The sequence below is a fragment of the Oncorhynchus kisutch genome, linkage group LG14 (assembly GCF_002021735.2).
Source record: "Oncorhynchus kisutch isolate 150728-3 linkage group LG14, Okis_V2, whole genome shotgun sequence".
Classification (NCBI taxonomy): domain Eukaryota; kingdom Metazoa; phylum Chordata; class Actinopteri; order Salmoniformes; family Salmonidae; genus Oncorhynchus; species Oncorhynchus kisutch.
Genome location: NC_034187.2, coordinates 41,783,178 through 41,801,438, shown reverse-complemented (window position 1 = coordinate 41,801,438; position 18,261 = coordinate 41,783,178). Strand labels below are relative to the sequence as shown.

General features: G+C 42.0%; 1 long non-coding RNA gene across 1 annotated transcript; it reads left to right on the top strand.

Moving 5' to 3' along the window:
* Positions 1–6,627: 6,627 nt before the first annotated feature.
* LOC116353382 (uncharacterized) lies at positions 6,628–14,676 on the top strand. The gene is made up of 3 exons (XR_004202797.1): positions 6,628–7,002; positions 12,181–12,280; positions 13,939–14,676. It is a non-coding gene; the product is annotated as an uncharacterized LOC116353382 (long non-coding RNA).
* Positions 14,677–18,261: the final 3,585 nt, after the last annotated feature.

Sequence of the window (18,261 nt, the reverse complement as noted above, 5' to 3'; positions counted from 1 at the left end):
TTAACATTCAGATCAACATTTTTTGTTAATTAATATCATCAAACCCTTTGAGTTCCTTTGTCCATGACAGAAAATTATTTCACCACCCCATTCCTTTTTCCACGCAACAAACAAAGTTCCGACACTCATATACTTCAGAACCTGTGAAAACAAATAACGGTAATACTTAACCTAGCACCTCACAATCAACAACTAATCCCGCACAAATTTAGGCAGGAAACAGGTTACGATTATACACACAGAAATTAACGCAAATGAAACCAGGGGCCTGTTGCACAAAACTAGGATAAGGGATTAAGCCAGGATATCTTGGTGATCCTGGCTCAATTGATCCGTAATCCGGTTGCACTAAAGATGGATAGGGGGCAGGAGGATATGTTATGGTATAAATTACCATGGAGATTTATTCTGTGGAGCTAGCCTGCTCCAGACCAGGCTAAATTCCAGGATCTATTTAATCTCATCCCTAATGTCAGTCAGCAGTCACCACAAATGGAAACCAATAGTTATTTCACTGCTCACTATACATTGTTATCACATATAACTAGACCCACTGTTATTATTTAAACGTTTGTGATCATTAATTTCAATGATTTTGGATAAAAAAATGCTTTTTAGATGATGTTGCTATCATTAGATAATTTACAGTTTCCCATAGACTATAAGGCTATATATAAAATGATAGATTATTAGGGCCACAGAGGGGAAAAAAACACAAGTCATAATATTGTAACCAGTTGTTTTAAAGGAGGACAGTTGTTAAAATGACAGATGTGGGGCATTTCGTGAAATTGTACTTCAGTATGGTTTCATAAACAAAGACATGCTGATGTGCCAGAATATTAAGTATCACATTGTCATAAGTATCAAAACAATATGTAGCTTTTCTGCAGAAAGAACCAGCCTCATAAATTTATGACTTTATCCTTTTTCTTCAGTGTGGCCCTAGTACTCTGTCATATAAACAAATACACATTCCATATGAATATAAAAACACAATGTGTAACATTATGTTCCTTTATTGAATAAGGACAAAACAAAGCAGGTAAACCATCAGCTCCTTTCGAAACTGAAGTCACAGTGACTCTACAAGATGGAAAGCACAGAATCCAAGCATATTATACAAAATGATACATACACATTCAAAGGTCTGTATAACACACCCTGCATGTCTGCACACTAAAATAAATGCAGGACAAATCCATACACATCAACTGAACAGACAAATGAATGGATGCAGTAGCCTCCCTGCAGCCTTGTATTACACACAGTATACCGCACAAACATCATAAGAGGCCAAATTCGTCAAAAAACGAACCCAAAAAAAAACCAAATTCCTCTGCCACCGCAGGACATATTTAACCAAAATTGAAAGCACACATACTAACTAAAATAATTCAACACATATTGGTCCCTCAGCAGCCGACCACTGTCGTCATCAGGGAAGATTGCCGGATTGTCCCAGTCCATGGCTGGTGGCACTCTGGGGGCCCTCTCCTTCCTCAGGCAGGCCACATTGTGGAGGACAGCACAAGCCACAGTAATATCACATGCCCTAACAGGGCTGACCCTTAATTTGTGAAGGCAGTGAAAGCGTGCCTTCAGGAGGCCAAAGGTCATTTAAACTCTGGCCCTGGTCCTGGCATGGGCATGGTTGTAGGCCTGCTGTGCTTCCTGGGGGTCTGTGAAAGGTGTCAGGAGAAAAGGCTGGCAGCCATACCCCCTGTCTCCCAGCAACACACCAGAGAATTCACCTGTCAACACAAAATCTCATCATTACTACCTCATAAACAGTGATATTCTTGACACAGCCATGATGGTTATAAATAGGGGTTGTGTGGCTTACCTTGTGATAGATTTCAGAGGCCCGAAAGATTCTGGAGTCATGGACTGAGCCAGGCCATTTTGCCACAACATTGCTGATCACACAGTCAGCATTGCAGACCATCTGAAATCATAAGATGAGGAATATTACACCAATCAATGCACATCACTGGCAATGCAGAGTGTTCGTCAATGGACAATATCAAAAAGTTATGTTCACCTGAACATTAATGCTGTGAAAGGATTTCCTATTCACAAATTCGGCCTCATGGGCACCTGAGGGGGCTTTTATCCTTATGTGTGTGCAGTCCACTGCACCAATGACATTGGGGAAACCTGTCACACAAAGTAATGAGTATCCTACTATGTGTTAACAGTTGTCCTGTAATTTGTAGATCCTCTTACCTGCAATCCTATAGAACTCCTCTTTGATGTCACAGAGTCTTCTGTGGCCAGGGAAGGAGATGAAGACATCTGCTAATGCTTTGATAGCCAGACACACACTCCTTATTGTGCGGCAAATTGTGGCCTTGTTCAGCATCCCCCACTGAGTACAGGAAGGCTCCACTAGCAAAAAAGCGCAAGGCCACACAAACCATTTGCTCCACACTCAGTGCATGGCTCCGTGCAGTGCGGTGCTTAATCCTGGGACCCAGTAGTCTGCATAGATACCTGATGCCATCTGCAGAAAACCTGTATCTTTCATATAGATGGTCATCAGGGAAGGCCAGTGGGTCCAACCGGTCCCTGAAGACCCTTTCTCGCCTGAAGGCTCTCCTCAGCACAAGTGCTTCTTCATCCACCACATCTCGCACGAATGGGCATGCCATTGTCAGAGCAGAAAGGAACACACAATTTTGGGCCTTCATATAGGCTAGTGGCCACACCTGGTGCTGGGGGGGTGGGCAAAAGAGGGCGATGCCTTATAACGATGACTTGGTTGTACTGATTGCTGGGAAAATAAAAAAAACTTAGAAAGATGCCACCGTCCTGTGTGCTCACAATAAGAGCTCATATGTCATGGCTCACTTGACTTTACGAGAATATACCTAATTTTTTATTTTGAGCTGTGTCATCTTCTTGGAGCTGGGGGAGGAAAGAAAAATAATGATTAATACATTTGTGTTACAGTTAGCATACAGTGTACATTGAAGGCATATCTCACCTCCCTCTCAAGTTTTTTTATTTCAAGGTCCAGTTTCCTAATTGTCCTCTTTTTTATTTCGAACTCCAGTGCAAGATTTTCCATCTTTTTCTTCTTGTACTGAATGTCTATGTCTGCCAGTTCTATTTGGCGCCGGAGGTGGTTGCCATACAACTTTCTGATAGCTTGTGAGCTCTGTGAACACAATACAATTAGCGCAGCTGGAATTTGGCAGGATGTGGTGTCCTTTTATTAATACGCACTATGTTGCCAGGCTGGTTTTCCCACTGTATAGCATCTGGGTCCTGTAAAAGAAATTCGATTTTTTGATTTTGATGAGGACTCCTCACCATTGTAGAGTAAATAGTACTTTCACAGTCTTAACATGATACCTCATGCCTTCTGGAATCCAGAGAGATGGTCTCCTCCTCATCATCGTCTCCATCATGTGCTGTTGCTGCTGCACTGGGGCCTTCACCCTATCACATTTAATCGGATTCATATTGAAGCTAGTAGACAAGACATGCCAGGCCTACAGTATGCCTTTGATGGAGTACTCACTGGATCAGCATCGTCTGGTGCTTGTGCTGGTGGCTCTAACAGGAACACAGTGCTGCCAGACACTGCAAGGCAATAGGTAAACCAAAGTCAGACAGTCCAAATTGATTCAATATGAATGTGGTTGTATCCCATGTAGAGATGGAAGGACATACCTTGAATGAAGCGGGTGGCATCTTGGGAGGAACCTATGCTCGTCTCTTTCCCCCCAGGGATCCCCTCTAAGACGGGCCTGCCTTTATTTAGCTCCAAGGCCATGTCCTCTGCTGGGGTAAGGTCAGCCTTTGGTGACCCACCACCCGTGCCTTGTCTGTGGGTATTCTTTTTCACTGCTAAAACAGTACAGACAATGTGTGAGCAGGCACCTTCTGGGTACAATATATGCTTGTGCTTTGTTAAATATTAGTCAGGGACCATACCATTCTGCAGAATGTTCTTGTATTTGATTTTGACCTGCTGCCATGTCCGTTTTGGCCCGTTCATGTTTAATCCACACACACACACACACACACACACACACACACACATAAAAATTACTTGGTATTTTTGTCTTGTTTTCAGTAAAAATATCAAAAAATTTATCATAGCTTTATACAGTGTGATGGAGTTACTTTACACAATTTCACTCATATCTGCAGTGCATTTCAATAAAAAATGTAACCGTTTCATAATTACAGTACAACTGCATTTTTGGAGATGTGAATTAAATATTTGAATTGTAATTGTGATGTTTCAGCGGAGCGGTGAGTGTGTAATTGTGCACTACTTACGCATTCAGGCGGTCTGCAATACTTTGCCACGCTTTTTCTCTTTGCTTTATCACTGTGGCGGTGTTGCCTTTCTTCTTAATTATATCTTTTACCTCCTCGTATGCCTCCATGAGGATTTGTGCTTCCGACGGGGAAAAGTACGCGGCTCTAGTTGCCATGGTAAATCAGTTAATCTGTGATCTGTGGCGGGGTCTATTTGAGTGAGCCGTGAGCGCGCACCTATCCAGGATTGGTTTCACCTGGCTTAATGAATCCGTGTCTGCTCATCCTGGCTTGGTCTTTGTGCAACCAATTAAGCCTGGACGCACATGTTTTGGCTTCATTGAGCTCAGCTGAGTCATTTATCCCGGATGTCTTAATTCTACTTTTGTGCAACAGGCCCCAGGTGTGAAAAAACCACAAAGACAAAACAAACAGAAAAGGAAACATGGATCGGTAATGGCTAGTAGACCGGGCGACTCCGACCTCCGAGCGCCGCCCGAACAGGGAGAGGAGCTACCTTCGGTAGAAGTCGTGACATCGCCTTACAGCACCTTATACCAGATTGAAGTTGCATGCCAAAATTGTTTGTGCAGCTTGCAAATAAAGATGACAAATTCACTTAATAAGTAATTGCTAATGGAAAGGATTGCCAATAATTGAACACCACATTGTGTTCTTGCCTATGGTGTATATTTTCCAGGATATGATTAGTTGCTGTTGCACTGTCACATATTGGTATACAGTAGGCCACGCTAACACACCCTTTCTTCGAATAGGCAACAAAAAGGCTACATAAAAGGGAGGAAACCATAGACCTAGCCCATTCAAATAGGTAGTAATTGTTATTAAACATTATACCGTCTATTCAAGAAAGCTGGCTGCCGCCAGAGTGGTATAGGGTACACATAAATACTTTACTGGAAAACAGTTCAACAGAAGGTACAAAGTAACACTGGGAAACAACTAGGACTCGAAAACGTACTCAGGAGATAAGCGCACACGGCAAACGAATCAAGCTTCCTCAAAGGGTAAGAGAAACACACCTCTCTTAAAAGGGAATCATAATTAAGTGAAAATGCCAGAGAAGCCGGTGTTTGGAGGATATATTGGCATGGGTGTTAGGCCGAAGTCGAGCCAGAATAACAGCAAAGAACATTTGTTTAAGCTGTTTTCTAGTTACATTTATTTGGATACATCCATAAAAATGAGCTAATGAGGCGCGATTTCGCCTGGCATACAAAATGTGCTCACTCCTCAGGACACTGTTCTTCAGAGGAGCTAGCCAACAACACAGCTAACACAATCACTTCAAACTGAAGCTGGAAAGACTGCAAACTAGCTGCACTTTGTTTTGTTTGAACTTTTTTCAATTGACATTTTTTTGTATATATCCATAAAGATGATGCCAGCTGATTCATGATTTCGACCGGCTGAGAAACTCTGCCTGCCTGTCTCGTCCAGACACGTTCATTACTATGGGACAGCTGGAGATCGAATTGGTATATTGAAACAATGTTGCAAATGTCAGAGAGACAGACAGCAAGGTTTATACAAATCGCTGTTGAAAACAGAATGTTAGTCTAAAGAGATAATGTCTAGATGCTTTTTATAGTGGAGATCACATTTATGAAGTGCCTGGCTGGACTGATGAGACAGTGGATTGCGCAGTCAGATGGAACAGAGTAAGTAGGCATTTTAACGTCATATATTTAGCTGGTGGTAATTAGTATTATAAACTGGGTGGTTCGTGCACTGAATGCTGATTGGCTGACAGTCATGGTATATCAGACAGTATATCATGGGTATGACAAAACATGTAATTTTACTGCTCTAATTACGTTGGTAACCAGTTTCTAGTAGCAATAAGGCACCTCTGAGGTTTGTGGTATATGGCCAATATACCATGGCTTCAGGCTGTATCCAGTCACCCCGCATTGCGTCATGCATAAGAACAGCCCTTAGCCACGGTATGTTGGCCATATACCACACCTTCTCGTGCCTTATTGCTTAAATAGAAAACACCTATCATAAGTCTCTAAAACAGTCTCTGCCGCCCTCTAGTGACAGGTGAAAGATGACAGGTCTCTGCCGCCCTCTGGTGACAGGTGGAACCATGACAGTCTAAACCAGGCACATGCACAGATAGGGCTCTATGGCTGGCTGCATTTACACAGGCAGCCCAATTCAGATGTTTTTTTCTCCGTTAATTGGTATTTTGACCAATTACATCCGATGTTTTCAGATTGGTCAAAACACCATGCAATTTGTGAAGAAAAAAAAATATTTGGCTTCACGCAGTCTACCTGTGCAGAGCATATGCCCCTTTGCCCTTCCAGACTCCAAAGTGCTATATTACTGCTGTTTGTCTCTCTTGAGCCACCGTAACTGCATCGCTTTAACACTTCATCAAAATAGTGTGAATTAATCGAAGATAAATCATATACAGTATATAACATTTTACGTTTTTTTTTCCCGAGGTCTTAGTTGCGCAATTTGACATCTAACCAAGATGTTTGGTGCAGTATTTCTCAAGTGACAAAATGTGCATGAAAACTAGTCGTCTCTCATTGAATGACAACAAACTCTTTGTTGAAGACTCCTTCCCCTAATTCTCACTTCTACTAGGAGTAGTACTGCTAACCAATCTCTTATGAAGAGGCGGTAGACTCAAGAAAACTTGCCTCAAGAAAAACAGACGGGTGCAACTTTGCTTAACTGAGCTCAGTAAGTGTACTGTATCTTTTGTGTTTTAAAGATTTTCTCGCTTATATGAACATTTTGTTCCAAAGGTTTCCAAAACTGTATCGCAAGTGAAGTGTATTTACGTTTAGACAGAGCGTCGAGATTCAACAGAGCGTCGGGATTGTAGTTCACGAGAGAGCCAGCTGTAATCAGTAACATCAACTGAGAACCCAAGGGGAGGCGGCTGTAAACTGGGTATACCCCACTTGGGTTTTTGAGCGCTACCATAGACCTAAATGAAGGCAGGTGCGTTTATTATATACAGCATGAAGTACTCCAGGTTTTTACCTATATAAAAACCATATTCATCAATATGGGAGAACAAATTATGACATAACCACAACACCAAAGCTAAACCCTATCAAACCAGAGGTTCATAAAGTGTTATCCCAATTCTTCTATCCACACACAACATACCTGTGACTTGTAATGAATGGTATGATAGTGTTCTGCCTGTGCGTTGTACTTTTCCATGGTAGCTATTATTAAAAACTGGGTGGTAAATGGAGAAAGACAATGATAATCTGATGCCATCAGTCATCTCTAACTTTGCTGAATGAAACAAATGCTTTCCTTGTGTGTCATACACTCCTACAGGCATTTGACAGACCCTGCATTGCGTCAAAGCTACTGGTTCCATACACATTCCCTGCTATTGGGGGGGGGGGGGGGGGGGGGGGGGGAGGGTGTGTTGTGCCTGCTGATGACAGAGGATAAAACTATTTGTGTTCTCTTGTTTTAAGAGCACACAGGGATCACCCCAGTCCACCTGTTCTATATGATTAGTCATGGTGACAGACAAGTTTGTTTAGTAAAAATACATTGTCACGGGATTGGAGAAAAGCCATGGTAAAGTAGCACCAAAACAATGAATGATGGAGATACAATAGGCTACTCATGTCACAATTATGATAAGATTCAGAATCTCAGACACAGGCGGGAGCTTAATGTGAGGGTGTAGTATTTGTTTAATTGTGGCGAATAAGCAAATAGATTATATTCATGTTGTAACCTATATTCAGTTTTTCAGAAAAAAATCTATTAAATCCAACCTCAGTAGATGGAATAATGTCCCAGTTGCTTTAACCAAAAGAATATCTGTTATATTGCCACGGCTGAATATCTGTAGTTCAATGTTTCCCATGGCCCCTCCTTCTGCCTATTGGGATAAAAGTCAGTGTGGTTCCAAAATGTATATGATAAGGTAAACGATCCCGGATGAAAAAATTAACCCATTTACAAAGGGGGAAAGATGTAGGTGGACTATCCGTACCAAACTATAAATTGTATTTCCAGCCACTAGCATTTTGCCCCATCCTAAATTGGTTTAGACATAATTATTCTTCCCCCTGGCTGAGTATAAAGAGAAATATGCTGCCTCCTATTGCCCCTGGAGAGGTGGTCTTCACAGATATATCGCTTAAACAATGTAAACTATTCTTTGGTCCTGTGATTGGTCACACAATTTATTTGGCACAACATTGGAAAAACAATGTAACTGGGAATCAAAATGGCATGCCCATACTCTAATATTTCCCGGTAATGTCGTGCGATCTGGAGGGTGGCCTTTTGCATGCACCCAATGTGGTTTGAGAACGTTCCAAGATTTTAAAGATACATACACTTTACTAGGACACTCCTTATTTCTATATTTGCAACTTAGGTCAGCTATGCTGGCCTATGGAGTCCCTTGGGAAACACAACTACCGAACCATCCAATGATGGAATTTATAAATAAATGATCTGGGCTCCTGAATGGACTGATCTCTATAATATATAAACTACTTTTGGAAAGCTCATATTCTATTAGCTATTAGAGTTAGCTATTAAAGTATGGTCCACATATCTAACTGAATCTGAACAACCCCTTAACTGGAACAGAATTTTGAAAAATATGTCCTTGGCATCCCATAATCCCAACCATCAACTTGTACATTTTAAGTTTGCTCACCGACTGTATTTAACGCAAAGGAAACCATGTACAATAAAATTGGCCACAACTCCCAACTGTGTGTGTCCCCTAAATCAGGTAGGCATATTCCTTCATATGATGTGGGAGTGCAGCAAAATATTTCTGGGGCAAAGTTACAAAATTAATTAAGATGAAGTCGGAAGTTTACATACACCTTAGGCAAATTGTCACGACTCCTACCGAAGGTGGCTCCCCTTCCTGTTCGGGTGGCGGTCGTCGTCACCGGCCTACTAGCTGCCACTGATCCTTTTTCCCCTTTCTGTTTATTGGTTTCACCTGTTTGTGTTTTAGGCTGATTAGTCAGACTTTATCTACCAGTAGGCCCGCCTGCTCTTTGTGCGGGATTGTTTTGTGTAACTTGTGTGCACGTCTGTGGGTTACATGTTACATTTTGTGGGCTTTGCTGGACAGTTTAAGTCCCCATTTGTTTTGTTGTGCGCCCTTTGTTTTCGTGGGGTTGGCTTATGTTCGCCGTTTTGTACATTAAATATAGCACTACCCTGAACTCTCTGATTCCTGTGCCTGACTTCTCACCCGCTACACCCAGTACGTGACACAAATACATTTAAACTCAGTTTCTCACAATTCCTGACATTTAATCCTAGTAAACATTCCCTGTCTTAGGTCAGTTAGGATCACCACTTTATTTTAACAATGTGAAATGTCAGAATAATAGTAGAGAGATTTATTTCAGCTTTTATTTCTTTCATCACATTCACAGTGGTTCAGAAGTTTACATACGCTCAGTTAGTATTTGGTAGCGTTGCATTTAAATTGTTTAACTTGGGTCAAATGTTTCAGGTAGCCTTCCACAAGCTTCCCACAATAAGTTGGGTGAATTTTGGCCCATTCCTCCTGACAGAGCTGGTATAACTGAGTCAGGTTTGTAGGCCTCCTTGCTCGCACACGCTTTTTCAGTTCTGCCCACAAATGTTCTATAGGATTGTGGTCAGGGCTTTGTGATGGCCACTCCAATTCCTTGACTTTGTTTTCCTTAAGCCATTTTGCCACAACTTTGGAAGTATGCTTGGGGTCATTGTCCATTTGGAAGACCCATTTGTGACCAAGCTTTAACTTCCTGATTGTTGTCTTGAGTTATTGCTTCAATATATCCCCATCATTTCCCAGCCTCATGATGCCATCTATTTAGTGAAGCACACCAGTGCCTCCTGCAGCAAAGCACCCCCACAACATGATCTTTTTCCTCCAAAATAACAATGGTCATTATGGCCAAACAGTTCTATTTTTGTTTCATCAGAGCAGAGGACATTTCTCCAAAAAGTACGATCTTTGTCCCCATGTGCAGTTGCAAACCGTAGTCTGTCTTTTTTATGGCAGTTTTGGAGCAGTGGCTTCTTCCTTGCTGAGCGGACTTTCAGGTTATGTAGATATAGGACTCATTTTACTGTGGATATATATACTTTTGTTCCCGTTTCCTCCAGCATCTTCACAAGGTCCTTTGCTGTTGTTCTGTGATTGATTTTCACTTTTCACACCAAAGTACGTTCACCTCCAGGAGACAGAATGCGTCTCCTTCCTGAGCGGTATGACGGCTGTGTGGTCCCATGGTGTTTATACTTATTATTGTAAGTACTATTGTACTATTGTTTGTACAGATGAATGTGGTACCTTCAGGCGTTTGGAAATTGCTCCCAAGGATAAACCAGACTTGTGGAGCTCTACACTTCTTTTTCTGAGGTCTTGGCTGATTTCTTTTGATTTCCCCTTGATGTCAAGCAAAGAGGCACTGAGTTTGAAGGTAGGCCTTGAAATACATCCACAGATACACCTCCAATTGACTCAAATAATGTCAATTAGACTATCAGAATCTTCTACAGCCATGACATCATTTTCTGGAATTTTCCAAGCTGTTTAAAGGCACAGTCAACTTAGTGTATGTACATTTCTGAACCACCGGCGTTGTGATACAGTGAATTATAAGTGAAATAATCTGTCTGTAAACAATTGTTGGAAAAATGACTTGTGTCATGCACAAAGTAGATGTCCTAACCGACTTGCCAAAACCATAGTTTGTTGACAAGAAATTTGTGGAGTGGTTGAAAAACTAGTTTTAATGACTCCAACATAAGTGTATGTATACTTCCGAACTTCAACTGTATGTACTTAAATATTCAATGCTTATGTTACTTAATGATGACATCTTGAATCTCTCAATCAGTCAGAGAAGGTTACTGCTGCAAATAGTTTTTGCCTCTAAGATGGGAAAAACCTCACTCTCTCCCATTTAACAAGTGGATACAGTTACTATTGGAAGTTATCACATTATAATTATTGACAGCGAGAATGAATGGGTGGGATGGGGACTGATGGGCAACCTCTGTTTCTGGGTGAGAAACTGTGGGAGGCATGCTTTCATCAGGTGGGGGATGTGGATAGGGAGTGAGGGAGGGAATGGTTTGGGGATATCTTTGTAGGCATTTCTTTGACTTAAAAAAAAACGTGTAACCCACCCTTGAAAAGAGACTATAAAGTAAAAAGCTGCTCACAAAAAAAGGAGGAAAAAAAGAACTGATCATTGTCATCCTCAATTTCAACCACACACAATATCTTCAGTATTTGTTTTATCCAGTAGAGGGAGTGAAGCTACATGGTTTATTTTCCTGGTCTTTATTTTGTAGACTATTTGATCATGGAAAGTATCCTCCTTAACTTGAGTAGCTGAATACCATTATAAATGCATAATGAACAGACAAATAAATAAAAAAAAGTGATGTGTTTAAGTGATAATAACACCTCTGAAGCAAACAATTATTTATACTAATAATCAAAACTACCCTGTGTCTTGGGTTTAGCACAACAAGAACATAGGAAGGCTATTCGCTCACATGGGGATGATGTCATACGTTGTCAATTTGCAGTTTGAAGTGTACTATCACTTTGCATAGAGAGCAGAGTTTTTACACAGAAATTGCCCATAGACTCTTCCAGTCAGTGGGGACATGTAGCCAGTATTGACAATGATTGACAAAGCCCATGACAATGATGCTATGAGACGCAGTGAATAACAAACACAAAACACAAAAATTGGCATATTCACATGGATGAAATATTTTGTTGTTGTTTCCACAGCAGGATACATAGCCTGCCAGATATGTATCCCAGTGTAATTGGGATACTGACATGGATGAAAAAATGTCAGTAATCCTTGTCTTTTCATCTCAATGCAGAGGCTAGAAATCAACACATCTGAAGAAATATAAATGAAAATGAAAGATGCCATCTCTTCTAGAAAGAGCCCAGATGTTACATCATCCCGACAACCCTCAGGTAGGTAGCTGCATATTTTGATGGACTGGATTCATCATCTGTCCCCTCCTATTCTCAATATGGGTAATGCTTCTTAGGTAATCACATATTTATTGTGACATTTTGAGGACAATACACAGGGCCATTGCAGTGACGTATGTCCTTGCATTGGCAACATTTGACAATTTGGAAAAGATTTGTGAAAAGATTCCCTTGGCTTTCAGGACTTTATATGCCTCCTTTCCACAGCCAATTCTAAAGCCCATGTGAATGGATGGTTGGGTGGGTAGTTAGGTGGGTAGTTCGAGAGAGAGAGGTGGATTGATGCCTGCATATTTATGACTCGATGTATGCATAGTTAAATGTATAGTTCGGACTCGATTTTATCAATATGTGCCAGAGAGAGTGTTTCTATAAATAGATTTTCACATGACCCGTGTCAATTTTTCACTCGTTCTAATGTATTTTATTTTAATTGAATTAATTCAGGGGAGCCCATTGACATCAGGGTCTCATTTACAATGGTTCCCTGAGGACAACAATACAACAAATTGGGAGGGTCACTAAAACTGAATTATGATTTACCTAGGTCGATACGTACTAGTGGAACCTTAAGAGTTAACCATCCCTGTGAAAGTGTTTGCTGTCTGATATTTAGACATTTTAACAGTGAAGTGAGGTAGGTCGAAAGCGTGTGTGGTAGAGCTTTGTAATCAAAAAGGGAGTAATGAAGTGATCTACGGGACTTTAATGAGGACCAGCCAACCTTTTGATTTGCCTCATGCAGCGCGACACATCTCCCTGACTAAGGCCCTTCTCCCCTGATTGGTCAGTTTGGCAAAATGTGGGGAAAAAATCAAGGGGTCTGAATACACTGTATATACATAGTAAAGAGGACGGGTCCCAAAATTGACCCCTGCAGAACACCTTTAGTAACATCGAGGTAACTTGACTTGAAATCATCATCAAAAAGCACACATTGCGTCCTGTCTGACATATATTCCCCAAACCACTTCCGAGATGCCTGGTCGAGCCCCATTTGAATGAGTAGGGGATGGTTGACAGTATTAAAGGCCTTGGATAGGTCTATAAATATTGCAGCACAGTTATTCCTATGATCTAAGCAATTTAATGTATCATTTAAGACAAACGTAGCTGCTGAAACGGTGCTATGTCCAGGTCTAAAACCAGGCTGGTACACATTAAGAATATCATTTGAAGTTAAAATAATTCATAGATGAGTGTTTGCCAGGGATTCTAATATTTTTGCAAGGCAAGATAGTTTAGAAATTGGGTGGTCTTGATCTAGGTGAGAAAGATCTCCACTTTGTGAAGGGGGAGGACATGCGCCGCCTTCCAGAGCTCAGGGATAGCACCAGAAGCAATTGTTGAATAAAAATGTGTGTCAAAGGTTTTACAATAGGGGGACAGAAAGCTGCAGTAGAAAGGGATCAAGCGACTCCGTTCCTGTGGATGTTTTTTAATACGTCATTGACATAAAAATGGTTCAAATTTACAAAAGAGTATCATTCTCTGCTATCTGTCTAGCAGTGAATAAGAAAAGGGTTAATCCTAGGAAAAGGGTTATTAAACAATCACAAATGTCATTTTTGTCTGTTATGGGACCAGAGGCTGTCATAACCTGCTGGGTCAATGAAGGGGTGTCATTTTTTTCATAGATTTGACCACTTTCCAGAAATGAGCTGGATTTCCACCACTCTCAGCTACACAATTCAAGAAGTAAGTTGACTTTGCTTTTCTATCCAGAGGAAGACATCTATCTAATAATAGCGCCGGAGGGTATGACTAATTGTGCTATTCTGTGTGTATTTTTGTGCTGTTTGTAACTTTTGTTGTACATAATGTATCTGCCACCGTCTCTGTTCTCCGGTAGGCTGTCGTTGTAAATAAGAATTTGTTCTTAACTGACTTGCCTAGTTAAATAATAATAATAATAATAATGACTGAAAATAGCTTCTTTTTTTATGAATCGGAGGCGAAAGATTTACGGCTCCTCCTGGACCAGGCCCAAATCCCTGTCATTCACATGAAGAGGAGACGCCGATACAGGGGGCGCAGATCCTGGTGCTTGGTGAGAATTTGTCAGCGAGTGGATAATCCGCCTTTACCATCCATCCTACTGGCAAATTTGCAATCACTTGAGAATAAACTGGATGAGCTCCGTTCGGGACTATCCTACCAACGGGGCCTTAAAAACTGTAATATCTTATGATTCACCGACATGGATAATATACAGTTGGCTGGCTTTTCTGTGCATTGGCAAGAACATCAACCTCTGGTAAGACAAAGGGTGGCATCAGATGCATGCTTAGTCCCCTCTTATACTCCCTGTTCACCCAAGATGGCCACGCACGACTCCAACACCATCATTAAGTTTGCCGATGACACAACAGTGGTAGGTAGGCCTGATCACCGACAACAATGAGACAGCATACAGGGAGGAGGTTAGAGACCTGGCAGTGTGGTGCCAGGACAACAACATCTCCCTCAACATGAGCAAGACAAAATAGCTGATCGTGGACTACAGGAAAAGGAGGGCCGAGCACACCCCCTTTCACATTGATGGGACTGTAGTGGAGCAGGTCAAGAGCATTCTGACTGGTTGCATCACCGCTTGGAATGGCAACTGCTCTGCATCCAATTGCAAGATGCTGCAGAGGGTAGTGCGTACGGCCCAGTACATCACTGGGGCCAAGCTTCCTGCCATCCAGGACCTCTATACCAGGCGGTGTCAGAGGAAGGCCCTAAAAGGTGTTGAAGACTCCAGCCACCCTAGTCATAGACTGTTCTCTCTGCTACCGCACCGCAAGCGGTACCAGAGCACCAAGTCTAGGTCCAAAAGGATCATTAATAGCTTCTACCACCAAGCCATAAGACTGCTAAACAGTACCCAGACTATTTGCATTGACCCCCTTTTTTATGCTGCTGCTACTCGCTGTTTATTATCAATGCATACAGCTTATCAATAAATAACCCTACCCACATTTACATATTACCTCAATTACACCGACTAACCTGTACCCCCTCACATTGACTGCGTACCGGTATCCCCTGTATATAGCCTCATTCTTTTCATTTTTTTTTCTTCGTTTTGTATTTTTTTAATAAACAAGTTCTTACTTGATTTTTTTTTTGCATTGTTGGTTAATTTCTATTCTGGGCTGGAATAATACATTATGGCTTTTCTCTTGCATTTCAAAGATGATGGTACAAGAAAATACCAAAAAAAATGTAAAAAATAAATTTGTATGATCTTTTACCAGATCTAATAACCTACATTCCTTTCACAGTTCCACAAACTTCAAAGTGTTTCCTTTCAAATGGTACCAAGAATATGCATATCCTTGCTTCAGGGCCTGACCACAGGCAGTTAGATTTGGGTATGTCATTTTAGGTGAAAATTGAAAAAAAGGGGCCAATCCTTAAGAGGTTTTAAGGGTTTGGAAGTAAGCATGTCACGTAAATTCTACAGCTGTTGTTTTCCGCGACAAATAGAATTTGATTTGATTTCAATCAGGTAGAATCAGTCAATCTAGCCTCAACTGTGATTATTTTCATGAAATCTTTCAGACAAATCATGCGTGAAGCATCGGTTAGATCTGTCCTTTACCCTTAATCTCTTATATGGGTCATGCTTAACTGCAATAGAGTTAAACAGAGCGGTAAAACATTTAGCCTGATCCGAATCAGAGCTAGAGGACACACCCTCCCAATCATACAACCCCAAGTAATACAGAAAATGTTGCTCATTGAAAGTTTTTTTAAATGTCTCTTTGATGATCAGTTGATCTGATACTGGCATCAACCAATTCAGGTTAACCCCCAATATTAGTCATTCAGATTTTGCAAGTCAGACAATTTGCAAAGAGCAAATGGGATGACCGAGGGAGGGCCATCCCACTAAAGTTAGTTGGGCATTATTACCTGTCACTCCCTGATCTGTTTCACCTGTCCACCTGTGCTTGTCTCCACCCCCCTCCAGGTGTCGCCCATCTTCCCCATTATCCCCTGGGTACTTATACCTGTGTTCTCTGTTTGTCTGTTGCCAGTTAGTCTTGTTTGTCAAGTCAAACAGTGTTTTGTGTCTCAGCTCCTGCTTTTCCCCAGTCTCCCTTTTTCTTGCCCTCCTGGATTTGACCCTTGCCTGTCCTGTCTCTGATCCCTCCCGCCTGATCACTCTGCCTGACCCTGACCCTGAGCTTGCCTGTCGTCCTGTACCTTTCCCCCACTACTCTGGTTATTGTCCCCTGCCTGCCTTGAACTGTCTATCGCCTGCCCTGTTGCTGTAATAAACATTGTCACTCCAACACAGTCTGCATCTGGGTCTTACCTTCAAACCTGATAATTACCAAGCCTTACATTTAGGACAAGACATTCATATTGTTTGAGGACAGTGGTGGTAATACATACAGCAAATCACACAGTAGTTGTTCTTTATTAATATGGTGACACTCCCACCCTTGCCAGCTCTGTCAGATCTATAAACATTAGAACCATTCAGACACATCAGAGTATGGAACATACTTTTTTAACTAAGTCTCAGTAATTATCAAAATGCCTGCATTAGTTTGAGAAGCCAGAATTACAATAAGATCCATCTATGAAATCAAACTTCTGATATTTACATGAATCAGTCCAAGGCCACAACTTCGGGATTTCAGATTGGACATAGTCTCGAACACAAATATGCTATGATCAGTAGGTAACCCTCTATATATCAGTGGTTCCCAGACTTTTTATAGCCCTGTACCCCTTCAAACATTCAACCTCCAGCTGTGTTCCCCCTGTAGCACCAGGGTCAGCGCACTCTCAAATGTTGTTTTATACCATCATTGTAAGCCTGTCACACACACACTATACGATACATGTATAAGAATGATAGAGTTTTTGTCACAACCCGGCTCGCAAGAGTCTCAGTCTTAAATCATTTCCCACACTAGGTGTAGCAGGTAAGGTGGAGTCAGGCGCAGGACACAGAGATGAGTAATGCACGTAACTTTACTCAAAACAACAAATATTCCAATAAGGAAAATAATCAAGCTCACAAATACAGACAAACTTACAATGAACAAACACGAACAAAACCATGGGGGAACCAGAGGGTTAAATAAGGAACATATAATTATGGGAATGGAAACCGGGTGTGTACAATGAAGACAAAAAAATGGAAAATGAAAAGTGGATTGATGGCTGCTAGAAAACCGGTGACGTTGACTGCCGAACGCCGCCCGAACAAGGAGAGGGACCAACTTTGGCAGAAGTCGTGACAGTACCCACCCCTTGACGTGCGGCTCCAGCTGCGCCCGACTCCGGCCTCGGGGAAGACCCGGAGGACGAGGCGCAGGGCGATCCGGGTGGAGACAGTGAAACTCCCGCAGCAACGAAGGGTCCAGGATGTCCTCCACCGGCACCCAGCATCTCTCCTCTGGACCGTACCCCTCCCACTCCATGAGGTACTGAAGGCCTCTCGCCCGAAGCCTTGAGTCCATGACGGCTCGAACAGCATACGCCGGGGCCCCCTCGATGTCCAGAGGGGGCAGAGAAATCTCCTGCACCTCAGATTCCTGGAGTGGACCAGCCACCAACGGACTGAGGAGAGACACATGGAACGAGGGGTTAATATGGTAATCAGGGGGAAGCTGAAGCTGATTACCGTATTTGGTGAAGAAGCGCGCCCCATACATTGACTCGGTCACACGGGCTATGAGAGGCAGCGGGTAGCTGTACCTCACAGTGATCTGATTGATACCTCGATAGTCAATACACGGGCACAGACCTCTATCCTTCTTCTTCACAAAAAAGAAACTTGAGGAGGCAGGTGAAGTGGAAGGCCGAATGTATCCTGCCCCAGATATTCGGAGACATATGTTTCCATAGCCACCGTCTCCTCCTGTGACAGAGGATACACGTGACTCCTGGGAAGTGCTGTGTCTACCAGGAGATTTATTGCACAATGACCCTGTCGATGGGGTGATAGTTGA